This window comes from Camelus bactrianus, chromosome 17, assembly GCF_048773025.1.
Source record: "Camelus bactrianus isolate YW-2024 breed Bactrian camel chromosome 17, ASM4877302v1, whole genome shotgun sequence".
Classification (NCBI taxonomy): domain Eukaryota; kingdom Metazoa; phylum Chordata; class Mammalia; order Artiodactyla; family Camelidae; genus Camelus; species Camelus bactrianus.
Genome location: NC_133555.1, coordinates 40,267,168 through 40,282,174, shown reverse-complemented (window position 1 = coordinate 40,282,174; position 15,007 = coordinate 40,267,168). Strand labels below are relative to the sequence as shown.

At 46.4% G+C, this 15,007-nt stretch overlaps 1 non-coding gene across 1 annotated transcript; it reads right to left on the bottom strand.

Annotated features, from left to right (window-relative positions):
* Window positions 1–5,598: 5,598 nt before the first annotated feature.
* Window positions 5,599–5,789, bottom strand: LOC123614307 (U2 spliceosomal RNA). Its single transcript, XR_006721670.1, has one exon. It is a non-coding gene; the product is annotated as a U2 spliceosomal RNA (small nuclear RNA).
* Window positions 5,790–15,007: the final 9,218 nt, after the last annotated feature.

Sequence of the window (15,007 nt, the reverse complement as noted above, 5' to 3'; positions counted from 1 at the left end):
GAGGAAATAGGATGCTCACCATTGCTGCTGTTATTGAACAACTTAAAGCACAGAGTAAACAGAGCAAGGGACTAAGCTAATCATTCTTCACAGATGATATTATTACCACCGACCCCCACCACGACGAGATTCAGCTGACAAACCACTGACAATAATATAAGATTACAGTACAAGGGTCATATTTTAAATCAGTGGAATCAGTGATTTTTCTATGTCAGCAACACTTACAAATTTTACTTAAAAAAATCTCATTCAAAATAGAAATACCAATATAAAGCTCTTAGGGATAAACTCAACAAGAAATATACAGAAACAGTATATAAACAGATGATAAAACTTTTACCCAGAGACATAAAAGAAAACATGAATAGTTTAAGAGACATACCTGCCCAAGAGAGGGGAGACTCAATAATTATGGGTGTCAGTAATTCCCATGTTAATCTCTGATGCGTTGTTAACAAGACAATTGTTAACTCTATGTCAGTATGTTTTTTTAAATCGAGATAATACTGATCTACGGGGTGACAGTAATTCCCAAATTAATGGTTTTGTACATTTCTTTTAACTGTATTTTTAATATAGGTCTTTTAATTGAGGTAATACAGGTTCCTGGTTAAAAAAATCAAATTGTACAAGAAGGTTTATAAAGGTTTAGACACTGTTTCCTGCTTTATCCTTCCCACCCTGAGCCCCACTCTTCAGAGACAGCCCTTATTAACATGTTTAGCTATTTCTTCTGAAAGTTACCTCCATATTTTAAAGTCGAGACTGATCAATTTTGGAAATTAATCATTGACCTCCTGCTATGACAGATGGAGACTTACTTCCCTCCCACCACCTCTCCATCTCTCCCCAGTGGCCCAATATAATAATACCACTCTTTATTTTTCCTACGGGTTACATTTGTCACTTTTGGAGATTGGCGTACACTGTTTCTTGTTAGGTCAATAATAAGTGTCTTCTGCCTCCTCATTTGTTAAGATGGAGGTGTTAACATCCCTACAGACCTCCTACCCCTTTCCACTCCAGTATCTGTACTTAACATGTCTGCATTGGCAAGGTGGGAGGATGTTTCCGTTGTATTCTTTGGTCCTGAAGTCATCTTGCTTGACTCTAGGTAAATTTTAAAAGTGGAAAATCATTAAACAGTGATTGCATTATCGTGACTGTGGAAACACTATTTCACTGCAGAGCCAACTAGTGTGCTGTAATGGCAGTGCCTTCCTTGAACAGGCTGCTTTTATTTTTCCTGGAGTTAAAAAGATCTTTCCTTTTGTTTTTAAACTGTCTTCCTTTAGTCCAAATTCTATAAGGTTTAAGACCTCTCAAATCTCTCCCCCAGATTCCAGCCTTCCAGCCTCTGTCCCTGTTTGAGCTGACTGCCCGTCTCTCCAAGACTTCCCCTCACCCTCTGCTGACTCTACTGTTTCGTGGGGGCCGTGTCTGTTCCCTTATTTGGGGGGGGGGGCTCACATCCTAGTGAATTCTTAAGAAAGAACGGATGGGGGGGTAATTTTTCTCACTTCCACATGACTAAAAATGACTCAATTCTATTCTAATTCCTAATGGCTTTAACTCTCATTGATAATCATTGTCCTAATCACTCCATTCGGGACTGCAGACTGGTAGATTTTTCAGTTTTTTCACTCCTTCTATATCTTTTGGCTTCTTCTGTAAAGAAGATTTTTTTTTTTAAATCATCGACTAGATGCAAAATGCCACTCCTAAAAAGCAGAGAATTGCTTAATTTGTCTTTTAACAATTTGCAGGGTAAGGAGCTGGTGAAAGCGTCACAGGTGAGGTTTTGTTGTTGTTGTTATTTTTGTTTTTAAATGTCAGGTGACTGTATCTGTGAAACCGAAAGCGAAAAAACACCGGGCTGCCCTTCCATGGGGTTGATGTGTAAGCAACCCACTGTGATTTCTGGATTTCTTGTCTGAGAAGGACAGGAAGAGTCCTGTCCCAAATGGATTCAAATCCCAAGCCATTGCTTCAGGACAGGTAGAGAAGGAGGACAGATCTGATGTCCTGGGAAAGCTTCCCGGCCTCTCCAGTGGTATCACACAAAGAATACCCTCGGCACCTGCTCAACCCACTGTAATTCTGGCATTTTAAAATTTCATGCTCCAGATGTTTTCAGAATAATTGCTGTGCCCAGTGAAGCTGTGTCCGCCTTAGCAAAGGTGGCTTCCTCCCTGTCCTCGAGTAGGGGCTTGTATAAAGGGAAAAAGATCCCTAATGACTCTCCAGTCCTATTTGGTTAATCTGTTGTGTTGCAGTGAATACCCCTGGGTTTGGAGTTCGTCGGAGCTTTGCAGTAAAAAGAGAAAAGAAGGACATTAAAGTGTTTCGTAATCCTCTTGTCTCTTTGAGCAAAGATGGTAATTTCTGGTTCAGAGGAACTCTAGCATAGACAATCTGCCTTATTTCGTTTGTCCTAGGGGAAAAAATACAGCTAGCACCCAAGTGGCCTCCTTTCCTGGTGTGTGTGTCTATGTGAACACATTCACCTACCTCTCCTTGGCCGTAGAGTTCATTTCTTTCCCAACACAGATGTGGGCTTTCTGCTGCTGTCTGGACCCTGTGCTGGACCCGGGAGATGTGGAGATGGGATACAGATGGTGTGGCCATAATCCAGGGATGGACAGTCATTTCCTCATGCTCCCAGGAGAGTTTCTGTGGGCAAGACACAACTGCTCACAGAGGGTTCCCTTATCAGGAAAATGACAGGGCGGGACTTGGCAGAAGTCCCGTGTCACAGCTTGGGTACCGATTAGGCAGTCAATAAGCATCACCTCCACACCCACCCCACCCCCCAACAAAGGCAGTCCCTCAAATCTCCTCTAGTTCTATGCTTGGAGTGTAAGATGGTGGTGGGGGGACAAGGGGAGTGGCTCCTATCGAAGCAGACGGGAAAGCTCAGGACTTATGAGCAATGCTGCTCATAAAATGGGAAGAACTTTGGAGATGACTCCTCACCCAGAAGGCTATCTTGGGGAATGAGGTCACCAGAAAGGTGGAGCTCATGCCTCTCATGATTCCCATTTGCTCTGCCATTTTTTTCTTCCAAAATGAAACTAAATTTACGCATTTTTTCCCTAGTACTTGATTATTAAAAAAAAAAAGTCAAACACGATAGAGAAAGGCCAAGTCCTCCTATCTCATGGAGAGAACTACTATTAATAGCTGGATCTATAGTCATTCTGCCCTAAAAAAATGAGTATTATAGAAATGTGAATAACTTAAACTTTATTACATAAATATAATCTCTGATTCTGTTCTCTTTTGGAACATACAAATTTATGTATTCCCCTGGGGCCGTGTAACCCTGTATCACCAGCATCTTCCCAGGTCTGCCTATGATTTACGTGGAATTCTATTGTCTGGATTTCTGGACCCCTCTCTTCCTCCTGGCTGGCCTAAGGACCTGGCATCGCATACCTGCAACTCCTTGCTGAGTTCTTACCGACTTCCCATCCTAACAAGCTTCCCCAAGAAGGAGGGTTGGGGACAAGCTTACATGGGTTTTAGTAAATGTTTTCCTCTCCGTAAGTACATATCATGGTGATGTTTTGAAAGAGGCTGTGTCCCAAAGCAGGAGGGCCCCAGCAGCACCAGGACCCTGACTTGCGTTTTGGGAGCCCCAGTGTTGATGAAGTATTTCCTCCATTGTTCTCTTCCAGAGAAGGTTATGTTTGCAAAGCTTTAACCCGGGTCTCTGCTCTTCTGCTCTGGCCTCATTTTCTTTCCTTCCTCGTTGCATTTTTGATTGGAGTATCACTGAGACACAGGAAAGTGCACACATCTGTATTTACAATATCACTTAAGTGATACTGGAACCATCCGTACATCCACCACCCAGATCAAGGTGCTGGACATTCCAGCACCCAACCCCCACCCCCAACCCCGTGCTTCCCCTTCCTGGCCTCCTTTTTTACTGCCCACTTTGTAGAAGCCTTTCTGGCTGCCTGTGGGGCCAACAGTACCAGAAAGTGCCTGGCCGGGCCACTGCATTTCCTACCCTAGATGTCACTGCTTCCCCCCATCCCCCCGCCAGGACCTTTCCCAATGAAGTCACCAGCCTCTTTTCCTTTAGTTACCTTGGTTCTTCCCACGTCTGCCTGCACCCGCACTTCGGCTGGGACCCAGATCCAGACCAGAGCTCAGGGCAGCAACCCCGTGTAGCACCGACACAATCCAGAAAGGGTTAAACTCAGGCGAGCACCAGCTCCACTCAGTTAATCCGGGATTCTCGGCACTGATCTCCGCGCCTGTCATTTGCATTTCTCTCCTTTGTGAGGGCTTTTCTTCCTTCCCGTCCGCGGGCCCGGGCGCCGGCATTAGCATACGGCGCCTGGCGCGCCGGCTGCAGGGCCCCCGCTGTGCGCCAGCCTGCGCAATCTGCAGGCGCCATCAATTTTTCAGCACTTTTCTCATTTCTCATTACAGTCAGGCCCATGCGGCTCCCACTCAACACCCTCCTCGGCCGTCCTGCCCGCGAGCTGTTGAGCCAGGGGCTGTCAGGTCCCTCCCCGACCCAACCTGGCATGCCCTCGCTTGTCGAGGCTCCCACCATAATTAATCACAGTATTAATCCTGGCCAAGTCTGTCTTCCTGAATAATTATGTCGACACGCTCTGGTGCCTGGGCCCGAGAGAAATCTGAGCAACCTTGAGCACCAGGCGGTATTCCTGCCACCAGGACGGCCACGAGGACCCGGGCTCCTCGCCTACCGCCCAGCCGCACACTCACGTGCACGCACGCACGGACGTGCGCACACGCACAGACGTGCACGCGGGTCGGCTCCGCGCACACGGCACAACGCCGGAGGCCGTCGTGGGGAGCGAAGTGGTGGGCCTCACTGGAAACAGCATTTCTTTACAAACGAGGAAGTGTGGCCGTGCCATGAAGTTATCTTTAGGTACCGAAGTGGGTGGTTGTCATAGCGATATGTGCATTATTAAGAGTGTTCACCCCGGCAGCTAATCTTATAATGAAGCTGGCTCATTATCCCCATCAGGTTGAGGCAAAGTTGGCTTTTCTCTCGTTTTTGCTGTGGGCCTGGGGTCCAGTGGGGCCCCCAGCTCTGGGTGCAAGCTGGTTCAGGACTCCCAGCATGCGTATTTTATTTGGTTACCCCGTCCTTCTTCCCTGCTCTTCTAGGGGACAGAGTTCCTGGGGCCTTTGCCTACGATATGTACCGTAGCCGGCACCTGCTACAGTTTGTGACGCACTTAAGAGCGCCTCAGAACTGTGTTGGCCTGGGCAACTGGAGTCTCTGAATTAAAATTCCAGGTTGGCCTACAAACAGTGGTTCCTCTGCTTTTCTTCTATACCTGTTTCTCTTGCCTGGAAACCTATCTCAAGGACCAAATAATGCCTTTTGCAGCATGACCACCATTAAATGGGGACTTATTTATTTCCCAGTGGGCGTTGCAATTCTCTGAGTCCCCAAGATTCATTAGAAGTCCACTATTGCCGCAAGTTTAGGTGCCTGGAGACTCCTCCACTTTATGACCAGATGTCGGTTAATTTTAAATCTTTTTGGAGATTGTTTGCCGTTGCTTTTTTTGTCTGTCTCTGGTTGGGTTTGTTTGTTTGTTTTTCACCGTTTCTGAAAGTACTGCAATACCAGGTCGTTGCGTGGAGTGGACGGAGCAAGCTCCTATTCCAACTCCCTGCTCCAAAAATCCACTTAGTATGTTGTCCTCGGATAGAGGACGTATCAGATGTTAAACTGATAAGAGCAGATACTACACTTGATCTTAGCCAAAAGGCCGAGAAGCGACCTGCTTGGGTTTTTTTTGTAGATTGCTACAAAGGTCTATTGGGTTCAAGTTTAGATTTTGTGCTGCTTGTGAATTTCAGCTTTCCCTTTCTTTTAAAATCATGCTGCTTCTAATTTTGCTCACCATTCAGGTTAGGGGAGCATCCTCTACAAAGGGACAGGAGAAAGCAAACAAAGTAAGCTGCTGCCAAATATATTCTCCAGTGAGATGGTCGCCATGGATCTGAGAGGTTAGTGGGGAGAAGAAATGGCTTGTACCTTACTTTACTGTTCAGTGTCGTGTCATGGTGAGCAGAGATGCTGCCTTCCCAGGGACAGCCCCAGCACTGATACCCAGACGCCCTCAGCACTGCCCGTCTCCAATCTGCCAGTTCCTCCAGAGCCTTAAGCATCCTGCCCTGCAGCTCAACGATGGGCTAGCACTTGGTGGTAGGTTTTCTCAGAGCAGTGTCTGCTGACATGAGAATCACTGACTAGAAATGCAGAGCCTAGAGTCCCCTTGCAGACCCACTGGAGCTGTCATTTTCAACAAGTTCCTCAGGTAAATAGGATTCACGTAGATTATTTTTCATGGACCTCTTTGTTTAATTTAATAGCGTGTTTCCCTTTCCTTTCCCCCCTTTTAAAAGTCATACAGGGATATGGTGAAGCTGGTTCAGTGAAAAGTAGAAATAGTCCTTAGTCCCCAGGCTCCCTCCTCAGGGACTCCTACATTTTTCAGTTTTTAATGTATCTTTCCAGAGGTGTTCTTTGCATATATATTTATATAAATCCCTTTAAAATACACAAATGGTGGCATCCTGAATACATTGTTCTGTCACTTGCTTTCTTCCCCATGCACTATATCTTGGCTATGGTTTCATGTCAACATATTGAGGTCTTCCTTTTTTTTTTTTTTAATGGAGGTATAGTTGATTTACAATGTTGTATTAGTTTCTGGTGTACAGCAAAGTGATTCAGTTATATATGTATATATTCTTATGCATATTCTTTTTCAGTATAGGTTACTATAAGATACTGACTGTAGTTCCCTATGTTATACATTAGGACCTTGTTGTTAATCTATTTTATACATAGTAGCCCATATCTGCCAATCCCAAACTTCTGATTTATCCCTCCTCCACCCTTTCAGCCTTGGTAACCATAAGTTTGTTTTCTATGTCTGTCTCTTTCTGTTTTGTAAATAAGTTCATTTGTATCATTTTTTTTTTAGATTCCACATTTAAGTGATACCTGATTTACTTCACTTAATATGATAATCTCTAGGTCTGCCCATGTTGATGCATTTGGCATTAGGATCATTTCTATAGTTTGTTCCTTATTTCTTAAAATGGCAGTACAGTACATTTTGTATGGGATGTAGTTTGTGGGTTTTGGATAAAGCTGATGTCTGATGCTGATCAGGCGTCTTTCCCTGCTTAAGCTTTAGGAATAGGGTCTCATAAAACTGCAGCCCCTGGGAAAAGGGAGACAGTTGATTTCTTTTATCCCTGCTTTTGAGCATAGGCTAGCCTGTCTTGGTCTGGGTTCCCCCTAGGCTGACTTGGAGACCAGGATTTCAGTGTGGGTAGTTTATCTGGGAAGTGATCACAGGGAACACCTGTAGGAGAGTGGTATTTACACACCAGCTCCAGTTAGCCACTGGTGACTGACTGGTTGTTGGTGGGAGGTGGGGGTGTTAAATTTCCCCGCACTCTGGTCTGCCTCCCTGGGCAGATGGGTTCCAGTGGCCAGAGAGAGCAGATCTCAGGCAAAGAGAGGCAGGTGCCAGCAGCTGGAAGCAGGCAGGTATGCACTGAAACGGTAAGGGCAGGGGAGGATGGCTGGCGTCCCAACAGTGGCTGCTGCACTCCTGGAGGCCAAAGCGTCCAGGTTCATCTCTATACTCAAAAAGAGCAATTGGCGTGGATTGGGGTATCAGAAAGACAGATTCTCTCCCTAGTTCTGCTCCTCTGGTTGGTGACCTTGGGTGAAGTGAGTCGTTCAACCTTTTGGAGCTTTGCTTTTCCCATTTGGAAAATGGGGTTAATAGCACCTACCTCCCAGGAGAGTTTCAAAGATTAAATAAGATTTCTGGTTTTGAAAAAAGGGGCTTCTGAGGTCCGAATGTAGGAGATTATTGTTACTGTATAACAGTAACATCCGGGAAGGCAGACAGTTTGCATGCTTTAGAACTCGCCTGAGGTCACCACATTTGGTAAAATCAGTGCTCCTGTTCCCTAACGTCACACAAGTTATTCTCTAAAAATGCCCAAAGTCAAAGTGAGACCAACTCAAATGGCACCAAGATGCCAATAAAAATAGGATTAAAATGATTCCCCGGGAAATATTTTCTATCAGGAGAGAAGGAAACCCTTTAACCTTGCAGTAGCAGAAATATCTTGTTATTTGACCCAAAACAGCCTGAATTTTAGAGTCAGAATGATGCTTAAAGTTTGCTCAGTTCATTGGTTTCAAGCACTTGTAGCCTCAGAACATTTTCTGTATTTTATTTTATTTTTAATGGAGGTACTGGGGATTGAATCCAGGACCTTGTACAGGCTAAGCATGCGCTCTGCCACAGAGCTGTACCCTCTGCCCCCATAACTTATTCTTTAAAAAGAATGGTACTCAAAAGCTTTGCTGAATGAAAGTGGAGTGCTCCTCCAGTGGAGTTTGCTGGGGACCCAGGCCCTCTCTTGGGGTGCTGTCACCCCCATCAGGCTCAGGCTCTTTTAGGCTCCGTAGGCACAGTCTGTAAGCAACTGGTCTGATACAAAGGAGCAGGTGAGGCCCCATGTCATTCTAAGCTGGGGCCTCTTTATTGTTTTCTTTCTGTCTTTTTTTTTTTTAAATTGAGTTATAGTCAGTTTACAATGTTGTGTCAGTTTCTGATGTGCAGCACAATTTTTGTCATGCATGGTCATACATACTTTCTTCCTCATATTCTTTATCAGTGTAAGCTACTACAAGATCTTGAAAATATTTCCCTGTGCCGTGCAGTTTATGCTTGTTTATCTATTTTATATATACCTGTCAGTATCTACAAATCTCGAACTCCCAGTTAAGCCTGGGCCTCTTTAAATGATTGAGAGAACCCAGGCCAAGGCGAATGAAACTGGCAGAGACCTCACCCCCTGGCTCTGGTTCTCTGCTTTAAGGATAAGCTCTTGAGTTCCTTTTCCTCCGACCCGCTTTGAAGTTTGGAGCCCACCTTGAAGCTCCCAGCCTAGTCCTGGTGCATTTGTCAGCTCATTTCCCTTCCAGCCCAGCCGGCTCCTTCCCCTGCCACCTTCGCTCTCAGGCACATAAACTGGCTGAAACCTCTGTTCCCACTGGTCCCAAGGGGACTGTACTGCTAGGCCACCTCCCTCCCACCAGGCCTTAGGGGAGGGGGAGGGTGTCCGGAGAGCAGAGGGGACTTGCCTAGGGTGGCAAAGCTTCTGCAAGCGCCTAGTGCAGAGCGATTCAGGCCACGTGTGCTCCCCGTAGCTGTTAGTCCACTGCTTTCAGGCGCCTTCTGTTTTGCCTTTCCTGTTGTCCAAATTAGCCGTCTCTGGGAGGCCTTGTCGTCTTTCCAGTCTCAGCCAAATGGCACGGGGGAAGGACACCCTTGGCTCCTGATGGGCATGTCTTTTCTCCAGGGGAGGAACAGATGGAAATGGGATTGGATGTTACCATAAGCGTTGGCAGAGGACAACTCTGACCTTTCTACTGTAACTGTGCCACTTCCTGACAGGGTGACCCCTTAAGCCTCAGTTTCCGCACTTGTAAAATTGAGATTGGATTTGGGTTGCTTTGAAAACTGCACAGAATGGCATGTGTGAAAGGACTCTGGAAAGAGGAGAGGCTTCAGAAACGGAAGAGGTGTCTTTATTATTGTACCTTTTTGATGGCTGTGGGGTGGAGGTGTAATTTCTGTAAGGCTGAGCATCCACCTCACAGGTAGCCTGGCGTGGACAGCAGAATATAGCTGCTTCTCCAGGGAACCTCACCTTGTCTGGAGAGAGCTGTGCCCTCCGGCTGCCCCTGACCAGTGCAGATGGGAGTGGGTGGATAGATGCCCCATCCTTTTCAGTGCTCCAGTGGGACGATTCAGAAGCACATCCTCGATATCTAAGAGGGTTCCCATCGTGATTAAGCCCCAGGGCTGCTCACTAACACATCCTTTACTAGGTGTTCTCCGTTCCCTGTCTCACCCTCTCTCTGTCCTCTCACCCCTACTTTCTGGGGGTCTTCTCCAAAATAAACTGCCTGCACCCTAATCCTCATGTCAGGGATTGGTTTCGAGGGAACCACAACTAAGACACACAGCCCCGTGGGCAGCAGTGGGGAGAGGGCTGAGAGAGACATAGGGAGATCAGAGGTTAAGGCCTCCCACAGCTGAGGAGGTGATAGGAGGCAGGGAATAGTGATCCTTGCTGAGCAGCTCAGGAAGGATGTGGGTCCCAGGAAGCTGCCTGTCCCCTCCTGGCATGACCCCAACTGGAGCCCAAGCCTTCCAGCCCTGGGTTTGCTGGTCCTCAGAGCATTCTCTGCCTGAACCCACTCAGGGGCTCCGCTGAGCACAGTGGGGTGGGGACAGAGCTTGCAGGTGTTCTGTGCCGCAGCGAAGCCTCAACCCCTTAATTCAGTGCACACCTATTGAGCACCTGCGCCGTGTGGAGCGTTTGGAGCTGAATCTGCTGGGAATCTGTCACACGCCCTAAAGCAGTGTGACGAAGTTAAACAACAGAAACACAGGTCGGGGGAGGGAGGGCAGGAAGTTTGGGAATGAACTTACTGCATGAACTTGAGCACATTGAACTTCTGGGTCCCTGTTTTCCATCTGTAAAGCCAGTGGTGGGAGACTGGCAGATCTTGGTGGGTTGTCACAGCTCAGAAAGTCATCCATGACTTCTCTTCAGTGACTCCATTACTGGGGACACCTGACAGGGATAAGTTGGGCCTGATTGAAGGTTAGTTCACAGCTTGTCCACACCACCTCTGGAGCGTTGCATGAGAAAATGGTTCCCAGCCCACCCTGAGCATCCTGGGAGGTGGTTCTTCTAGCCTGAGTCCTGTGCTGTCCTCCTCCCACTGAAGCCTCCTGCTTGCAAGGCTGTGAGGTCACAACTTGTTGACACAATCAACTGAGACCCTTCCCAGCTCCTTATCTTTTTTTCCTCTCCCCCATGGAGGTTTATATATAGGTTTCTGGCCCCAAGTCAGGCTCCAAGTTGGGGAAGGGGGTAAATTATTTTTCAGGCTTCACTATTAGATCAGGCTGGACTGTCTTAATACTTCAACATAAGATAAGGTACGGACAGGATACACTCCCTTTGAAGGCTCTAGGGGAGACCCTTCCTTGCCTCTTCCAGCTTCTGGTGGCTCCAGGAGTTCCTTGACTTGTGGCAGCATCATCCCGTGTCTGCCTCCATCTTCACACAGCCCCCTCCTCTGTCTCCACGTGGCTTCCTCCTCTGATCTGGGTCTCGGTGTCGCTCTCGTAAGGCGACCAGCCAGCGGACTCAGAGCTTGCCCACATAACCCTGGATGTTCTCATCTTGAGCTCCTTCACTTGATTGTATCTGCAAACACCCTTTTCCCGAATAAGATCACACTCAGAGCCTCCATGCAGACATATCTTTTGAGGAGTTGCCGTTCAACCCAGGACAGTGAGGCAGCTTCACGTCCCCTGAGTGGTGTGGAGCATCTGGAGCGCCTGCTGTGCAGCCCAGGGAGGGCAGGGGCAAGCGAACTCCCTGAGTTCAAGTTACGGTCAGCCTGGTGGAATGAGCTTGAAAGAGAAATTGGGTTGAGTAATAGAAACTGAAAGAAAGTTATATTCGTTAGGCACCTGTGTTTGTAGGCTAAGGTTTTACTTTATTTTTTTATTGAAGTAAACTCAGTTATAATGTGTTAATCTCTGGTATACAGCATAATGTCCCAGTCTTGCATATATATACATATATTCATTTTCATATTCTTTTTCATTAAAGGTTATTACAAGGTATTGAATATAGTTCCCTGTGCTATTCAGAAGAAACCTGGTTTTTATTTGTTTTTGTATATAGTGATTGAGCTTTGAAAATCTCAAACTTCCAGATTTATCCCTTCCCATCCCCTTTCCCCCGTAACCATAAAACTGTTTAATATGTCTATGAGTCTATTTCTGTTTTGTAGATAAGTTTATTAGTGTTTTCTTTCTTTCTTTTCTTTTCTTCCTTTTCTTTATTTCTGTCTCTCCGTCTCCCCTTCCTTCCTTCCTTCCTTCTAGATTCCACATGTCCATGGTATATGGTATTTTTATTTCTCTTTCTGGCTTAATTCACTTAGAATGACAATCTCCAGGTCCATCCATGTTGCTGCAAATGGCATTATTTTATTCTTTTTTATGGCCGAGTAGTATTCCATTGTATAAATATACCACAGCTTCTTTATCCGGTCATCTGTCGACATTTAGGTTGTTTCCATGTCTTAGCTAGTGTATATAGTGCTGCTATGAACATTGGGGTGCATGTATATTTTTTAATTAGAGTTCCCTCTGGATATATGCCCAGGGGTGGGATTGCTGGATCATATGGTAAGTCTACGTTTAGTTTTTTGAGGAATCTCCATGCTGTTTTCCATGATGGCTGTACCAAACTGCATTCCCACCAGCAGTGTAGGAGGGTTGCCTTTTCTCCACAGCCTCTGCACCATTCATCGTTTGTGGATTTTTGAATGATGGCCATTCTGACTGGTATGAGGGGATACCTCATTGTAGTTTTGATTTGCATGTCTCTGATAATTAGCAATATTGGGGCTTTTTTCATGTGCCTATTGGCCATTTGTATGTCTTCATTGGAGACTTGCTTGTTTAGGTCTTGTGCCCATTTTTGGATTGGGCTGTTTTGTTGTTGTTGTTGTTACTAAGTTGTGTGTAGACTGAGATTTTATATCTGCTTTATATAAAATATTGAGGTTAACTAATGTCAGTCTGGTATAATGGAAAGAAAATAAATTGTAGAGTCGGGTCAACGTTGGATTTGAATTCAGATCTGATCACTTAGTTGCCGGGTGACTGTGGGTTAATCGGGTCAGGTCTTGAACCTTCATTCCTGCATGTGTCAAATCAGGAAAGGTGAAACTTACCTTGAAGGGTTGTTGGGGGATTCGCATGAAAGCCCCAGTGATGGGTTTTCAATATGTCTCATGTTATTAAAGCTCTGTTTTACATAACAACAGTCACATTTTACTAAACAGTTTTACATTTTACTAAAGCTCCTTTATGTGCTGTGGGGCCACTTTTCCTTAACAGGCTCTTCTTGTTATTCAAAAAGTTCTTAGCAAAGCTAGTCCTTCTGGGGACTGTGGTAAACAGATTTAAATGGAGTGAACCTCGATGTCATTGTCCCGTTGGCCCTGGTCTGGCACAGTCATACCTGAAATGGACACCACTTGGAGAGTGGCCGTCTTGCCCTTCTTTCTGTCCAAGTATGACACACATTACATGTGGGCTTGTTTTCCCAACTGACCTTTGGGAACGAAGCATTTGATGGTGGTATTTGTTTCAGGGTTGGGAGCAGTGTAGCAGGGAAGTTCTCTTCCTTTCTCCTTCCCGGCATCTCTCCCCACAAGCCAATAAAACCTGAGTGTTCTGTAGTTCATTGCTGCCAGTGGTGAGAAATGCATCTGTATTGGCACAAGCCAAACCAACTGCAGCTGGATAAAGCTGCGATCAAGGCTGAAAACAAAGCAGTCAGGTGGCAGCCCTGCCTGGTGTACAGCACTCGTTAAAAACCAGCTGACTCAGTGGAAAGACTCTTGCAGACAAAATGCATGCCCTCCTCAGAAGGGCTGCTCTTGGAGTGCATTGCAGCTCTTGTGCTGAAAGCAAGATGCTCTGGGCTTCCTGTCCCTCTGAGGTGCCCAGCACAGTGGCCTTTGCTCCCATGGATGGCACTCAATTTGGGGCTACCCAGACTGACATCGCAGTATCTGGGCACACTCAGAACTCTGAATAGCTTCTCCTCACCCATAGTAGAAGCCTCAGGCATGCCCCAGAAAGTCCTGAAAGCTCAGTTCAAAAACCTAGCAAGGCACCTCTTCCGACTCCTCTTTTGAATTCACTTACTTTTGCCTGGTGTCCTTAGTTTCTGTTCCAGCTCTAGTCTGCTTCCTTGCTCAGTCCTCCAGCAGAATATGGATTTGAGTTTTATGTTTTCTTTCCACCCCTGGATGCTTTGTTTTTGCTGGGCCACCCAGCCTTTTTGCTTTGAGAGGAGAGTTTATCTCACTCCATGAGTCACCAAGTGTATTAGTCAGTTTTTATTGCCATAATGCAACATAGCAAATAGCACACTTTTATTATTTTTGCTTATCGGCCTGCGGGGTATTGAAGATGGCTCTGCTTCAGACTGTGGGTCTCCATGGGGCTTCTTCCTCTGGCACCAGAGGCTCTTGGGAGCACGCCTTTCTCATGGCAGGTGGCAGAGGCTCAAGGGGCCACGTTTGATGAAGTAGGGGCATTTAAAGGCTCTGCTCGTCTAACCTCCACTGAGCAGAGCAAGTCATACAGCCAGGATCCTTGTGAGTGGGATGGAGATGAACATCCCTCCTCTTCTTGGGGGGGCACTGCAGAGTCACATGGCAGAGGACGCAGATGCAGGATGCTATGGTGGCAGTACTGAAGAGGTGGAAAGAGTGATCCAAGCTACCACGCTGTGCCAGGCCCCGTGCACTGCGCAGCCTCTGGGCAGTCTGGGAGAGCCAAACATCTGACTTCCAGGGAGATTAACTTCCCTTTGGTGCTGAGTCGTCTTTCTGTAAATTACCAAAAGAGGCCCCTTTGGGGCAGATTGATTATCCAAGGTGCCCCTTCCTTTGGGATGATACACCCCTAGTCTGGGTTCTTGACTTGGCAAGTGGAGGACACACTAGAATTCAGTCCCCACTGAATTGCTCCCTGGTTGGGGGGGCACCCTAGTGGCAGGTCAACCTGCAGATCATCAGGGGTGGCTCACAGGGCTTGGGAGAGCACTTTTGTCACAACGGACAACCGAGTCCAAGCTTTGCAGGTTGGAGTGGTCTGGGGGTAGTTTTCTACGGTTGTCAACCCAAGTCAAAAAGCTTGTTTTTACTGTATATAAAGTAGATAAGCAACAAGGACCTACTGTACAGCACAGGGAACTGTATTCAATGTCTTGTAATAACCTACAATGGAAAAGAATCTGAAAAAGAGTGTGTGTGCATATATATGTATATGTATGTATGTGT